Here is a 6,375-nt window from a genome sequence, read left to right as displayed (position 1 = left end):
CCTGCCTGGAGAATCCCAAGGACAGAGGAGCCTAGTGAGCTACAGTCCATGGGATCACAAAGGGTGGGACATGACTGAGCAGCTAACACTATCTATCATCATGTGTTTAGAGGAGAAGCTAATGTCATGAGGACAGTTCACTCAGTATGTGTCTTTTCCCACGGGCTTGCTGACCCCCAAAGGAAGGCGACACTTGGAGACCACCTGGGCTGAGCTAGCATGTGCAGCTGTGCTCAAACAGGGGGATGGCTGGAATCATTCGCATGTGCATGCTGATAGCACAAATCAGAGTGTTTTTGGTGCCGGAGACATGACCTGACAGACTCCCACCTCAGGGTCCGAGACTACTGCTAGGCAAGGACTGGACATTTCAGGTGTAGTGTTTGTTTAAAACTATAGCACGCTGGTTGCAAAGAAGCCTGCCTCCAGGAAGGGCACCAATCTGGGGCCTGTTTCTAAGTAAGCAGCTTGTGGGACAAAGACCTCAGTCCCTTGGGTTCTTTCTTGGTGATTCCTGTGTTGGCAGAAAGCTCACTTTGCTCAGCGGGCAAGAGGGCTCACTAGTTCTTGGCAGTGATCGGGACTTCATGAAAGATGGGGGTTGAGTGTGGGACCCACGTGCTCCACTTGCTCACCAAGGCTATCCTGAGAACAAAGTGACCCCATGGCTTTCCTTTGGCATGGCCCTGTCCTCAACCGTGGGTGGAAGGATGTGGCCACCACTAGCCTCCATCCCAGCTCTGACCTCTGCGGGAACCTGGTACAAGACCAACCTGTCAGTCAAAATATCATTGTGCCACTACCGCACACATTGTGAAATGGATATTTCAGGATATCCCCATCTCGAGATCTTAACAAAATCACATCTGTGTGTGTGAGATCAATTGCTCAGTCGTGTCTGACTCTTTGAAACCCCATGGACTGCAGACCTCCAAGCTCCTCTGTCCAGGGAGTTTTCTAGGCAAGAATTCTGGAGTATTCTTGGCAATCTCAGGATACACAGGTTCGACTCCTGGGTCTGGAAGATCCCCTGAAAAAGGAAATGGCAACTCACTCCAGTATTCTTACCTGGGAAATCCCATGGACAGAGGAGCCTGGTGGGCTACAGTCCATGGCCTCGCAAAGAGTTGGACACTACTGAGTACGGACATGCACACAGACACACACAGACACAGACACAGATACACACACACACACACACACACACACACACACACACACAGAGTTTGGTGAATAAAGTAGTTGCTCAGTCGTGTCTGCCTCTTTGCAGCTCCATGAACTATACAGTCCATGGAATACTCCAGGCCAGAATACTGGAGTGGGTAGCCTTTCCCTTCTCCAGGAGATCTTCCCAACCCAGGGGTCAAGCCCAGGCCTCCTGCAATGGGGGCAGATTCTTTACCAGCTGAGCCGCAAGAGAAGCCTGAATAAAGCAGAGGAAAAAGGAAAGAAAAACAAGCCATCTCTCTAGGCTCCCCGAAGCACTAGGTGGCAGAATTTGCTCAGCACAGCTCTGCGGGCTACCAGCTGGGACTGGCTTGGTGTTGTTGCCCGGGCCCCGTAACTAGGTCACAGTTAAATTGGGAAACGTGTGTTGTCCTGTGGACAGAAGCTCAGGGGCTGTTGCTGCTTCTTCAAAGGCAGGGCTGTGCACGGCCGGCAGCTACTGCAGGCGGCCTGCTGTCCCCCTCCCTTCCTATTTTCTCTGCTCTGCTGTGTCATGAGGGTTCTCGTTCTCTCTCCATCTCCTGCTGGGCCAGGACCTGCTGGGACGTCACCCAGTTCAACACTGTGGCTCAGATGGTGTGGTTCCTACCTCCAATTCCAGGCTATGCACACTCTGCTTTAAAATAGCTTTTGTGGTAGCAGAATTCCCATTTTCAAGAAAGTGCAGAGCTTTGTTAAAAGAAGCATCATGTTAAAAAATAAAACAAGAATGAAGTAACGCCACTTGCAGCAACATAGATGGACCTAGAGGTTGTCATACAGACAATAAGTCAGACAGAGGAGAAATACTGTATGACATCCCTTATACAGGGAATCTAAAAGAAATGATGCGAGCGAACTTACAAAACAGAAACAGACTCACAGACTTAGAGAAGGAACCAAATGAGGCCTGGGCCAGCTGTGCTGGATTGAAATCGTGTCCCCCGAAAATACATGTCCACCCACAGCCTCAGAGTGGATTCTACTCTGACACAAGAGAACCTCAGAATGGATTCTACTCTGACACAAGGTCTTTGCAGACGTAAACAGTTAAGATGAAGTTATGCTGGATTTGCTGTTTTTCAGTTGCTAAGTAGTGTCCAACTCTTTGTAAAACAACCAACTGCAACATGCCAGGCTTCTCTGTCCTTCACTGTCTCCGAGAGTTAGCTCAAACTCATGTTCATTGTGTCTGTTATGCTATCTAACCACCTCATCTTCTGTCTTCCCCTTCTCCTCCTGCCTTCAATCTTTCCCAGCATCAGGGTCTTTTCCAATGAATTGGCTCTTTGCATCAGGTGGCCATAGTATTGGAGCTTCAGCTTCTGCATCAGTCCTTCCTATGAATGTTCGGGGTTAGGGTAGTCTCTTGTAACCAGGAAGGGTTAATTTTGAATTTATGATGGATCAGCTTCTGTATATATATAAAGAAAACTGAGTGTCGAAGAATTGATGCTTTTGAACTGTGGTGTTGGAGAAGACTCCTGAGAGTCCCTTTGACTGCAAGGAGATCCAACCAGTCCATTCTAGAGATCAATCCTGGGTGTTCATTGGAAGCACTGATGTTGAAGCTGAAGCTCCAATCCTTGGGCCACCTAATGCAAAGAGCTGACTCATTTGAAAAGACCCTGATCCTGGGAAAAATTAAAGGCAGGAAGAGAAGGGGATGACAGAGGATGGGATGGTTGGATGGCATCACCGACTCAATGGAGATGAGTTTGAGTAGACTCCAGGAGTTGGTGATGGAAAGGGGGTCCTGGGGTGTTGTGGTCCATGGGGTAGCGAAGAGGTGGACATGACTGAGAGACTGAACTGAACTGAGCTTCTGTGACTTTAACTCATTTTTGTTATTATAAATATACATAATGGCCTGCCTCAGGGAGTTAACCTGAGTCCACCTGTGAAGGACAGTAAGGAAGTGAAACTAACACATCCCTTGCCTGAGGCCTGCCATTCTCTAGGGGACATTTGCAAGAATTAGATAGCCTTTTTACTTTGTTTCCGCACTTCCTCCCATCTCTAATCCATAAAAGAACCTGGCAACCAGGCCCCCTACAAGAGGGTTATTTTGAGGCGCTAGCCTGCCATCTTCTTGATAGTTGGCTCCAGAATAAAGTCCCTTCCTGATCCCAGCACCTTGTCTTGGATTCATTGACTTATCTTGCGGTGAGCAGACTGAGCTGTTACTCGATAACAGTCCTAGTCCAGTGACTGGTGTCCTTATAAGAAGAGGAGGCACGGAGACAGAGGGGAGACATCCGCGTGATGATGCAGCAGAGATTGCAGTGATCTGTCCACAAGGATCTCCCAGGATCACTGGAGTCCAGGAGTCGGGAGGGAGGATGGACAGCGTCCCCTTCAGAGGCTGCAGAGGGAACCGCCCTGCAGACGCTTCCAGACTGTGAGCGAGTAAACCTCTGCTGTATGAAGCCACCAGTGTGTGGAGCTTTGTTGCGGCAGCCCCGGCCTCCCCCCTTAGTCTATATCGAGTCCCAGGAAACAGCCACACATTGTCCCCATCAACACTGCAGGGCAGAATGGCCCCCAGGGCAGCCCTCCCCGACCCTGCCCCCAAAGCCTTGGGTCAGCTCTTCTGCTCTCTTCACCTCCTGGGGGCAATAGGACCCAGTCCAAAGTCTGCTTCCTTCTCTTCATTTCGGGCCTCAGCTTGATTCTCTCCCTGGGCTCTGGGCTGAGAATTAGCATCCTCTCTCCGCTCACCCAAGGGTGGGTGCCCATAGCAAGGCCACCCTTCTCTCCAAAGAGACCTCTCCACCAGTCTCCTCCACAAGGCCTCTCTCTGATGCTTAAAAAACCCTGCCTTGCTAAAAGGCCCAGGTGTTGGGCCACAGGTTCCTTCAATCCCTTTGAAGTTGTGCATCTGGGGGCAGTTTGGGGGTTTTTCATGGTCACTTTGGTCCCCCAGTTCCCTTCTAACATCCTATTACAGGTGTATATATATATATATATATATATATATATATATATATATCTATATATATATCAGTTCAGTTCAGTTCAGTCACTCAGCCGTGTCCAACTCTTTGCGACCCCATGAATCGCAGCACACCAGGCCTCCCTGTCCATCACCAACTCCCAGAGTTCACTCAGATTCACGTCCATCGAGTCAGTTATGCCATCCAACCATCTTATCCTTGGTCATCCCCTTCTCCTCCTGCCCCCAATCCCTCCCAGCATCAGAATCTTTTCCAATGAGTCAACTTTTCGCATGAGGTGGCCAAAGTATTGGAGTTTCAGATTCAGCATCATTCTTTCCAAAGAAATCCCAGGACTGATCTTCAGAATGGACTGGTTGGATCTCCTTGCAGTCCAAGGGACTCTCAAGAGTCTTCTCCAACACCACAGTTCAAAAGCATCAATTCTTCTGCACTCAGCCTTCTTCACAGTCCAACTCTCACATCCATACATGACCACTGGAAGAACCATAGCTTTGACTAGACGGACATTTGTTGGCAAAGTAATGTCTCTGCTTTTGAATATGCTATCTAGGTTGGTCATAACTTTTCATCCAAGGAGTAAGTGTCTTTTAATTTCATGGCTACAATCACCATCTGCAGTGATTTTGGAGCCCAGAAAAATAAAGCCTGTCACTGTTTCCATTGTTTCCCCATCTATTCGCCATGAAGTGATGGGGCCGGATGCCATGATCTTCGTTTTCTGATTGTTGAGCTTTAAGCCAACTTTTTCACTCTCCTCTTTCACTTTCATCAAGAGGCTTTTGAGTTCCTCTTCACTTTCTGCCATAAGGGTGGTGTCATCTGCATATCTGAGGTTATTGATATTTCTCCCAACAATCTTGGTTCCAGCTTGTGTTTCGTCCAGTCCAGCCTTTCTCATGATGTACTCTGCATAGAAGTTAAATAAGCAGGGTGACAACATACAGCCTTGACACACTCCTTTTCCTATTTGGAACCAGCCTGTTGTTTCATATCCAGGTCTAACTGTTGCCTTTTGACTTGCATACAGATTTCTCAAGAGGCAGGTCAGGTGGTCTGGTATTCCCATCTCTTTCAGAATTGTCCGCAGTTTATTGTGATCCGCACAGTCAAAGGCTTTGGCATAGCTGATAAAGCAGAAATAGATGTTTTTCTGGAACTCTCTTGCTTTTTCGATGATCCGGCAGATGTTGGCAATTTGATCTCTTGTTCCTCTGCCTTTTCTAAAGCTAGCTTGAACATTTGGAAGTTCACGGTTCATGTATTGCTGAAGCCTGGCTTGGAGAATTTTGAGCATCACTTTACTAGCATGTGAGATGAGTGCAATTGTGTGGTAGTTTGAGCATTCTTTGGCATTGCCTGTCTTTGGGATTGGAATGAAAACTGACCTTTTCCAGTCCTGTGGCCACTGTTGAGTTTTCCAAATTTGCTGGATATACATATGTATACAATATATACATATACATATGTATGTATATAAATATTTTTATGTTGTTTTGTTGGGACTGTATAAAGTTTATATTTGTTGTTGTTGTTTAGTTGTTCAGTTGTGTTCAACTCTGCAACCCAATGGACTGTAACCCACTCTGTCCATGGGATTTCCCACACAAGAATACTGGTATGGATTGCCATTTCCTTTTCCAGAGGATCTTCCAGACCCAGGGACCAAACCAGCATCTTCTGCATTAGCAGATGGATTCTTTACCCCTGAGCCACAGGGGAAGCCTATACACTGCTGTTATATAGTATTCCACAGGGGAAGCTTATATACTGCTTTTCTAATTGTAATAGTTTGAATTATGCTCCTATCCACCCTGCAAAAGACATGTCCTCCCAGAACCCATGAATATAATCTTATTTGGAAAAAATATCTTTGCTGGCATTATTCATTTAAGTTTCTCAAAATGAGATCACCATAAATTGAGGATGGGGCCTAAACCCGGTGGACTACAAGGAGATCAAACCAGTCAATCCTAAAGGAAATCAACCCTGAATATTCATTGGAAGGACTGATGCTGAAGCTGACGCTCCAATACTTTGGCCACCTGATGGGAAGAGCTGACTTATTGGAGAAGACCCTGATGCTGGGAAAGATTGAGGGAAGGAGGGGAAGGGGGCGGCAGAGGATGAGATGGTTAGATAGCATCACTGACTCAATGGACATGAATTTGAACAAGCTCTGGGAGATAGTGGAGGACAGGGAAGCCTGGGG

The sequence above is a fragment of the Ovis canadensis genome, chromosome 1, assembly GCF_042477335.2.
Source record: "Ovis canadensis isolate MfBH-ARS-UI-01 breed Bighorn chromosome 1, ARS-UI_OviCan_v2, whole genome shotgun sequence".
Classification (NCBI taxonomy): domain Eukaryota; kingdom Metazoa; phylum Chordata; class Mammalia; order Artiodactyla; family Bovidae; genus Ovis; species Ovis canadensis.
The sequence above is the reverse complement of the archived record's forward strand: the minus strand, read 5'-3'. Positions refer to the sequence as shown.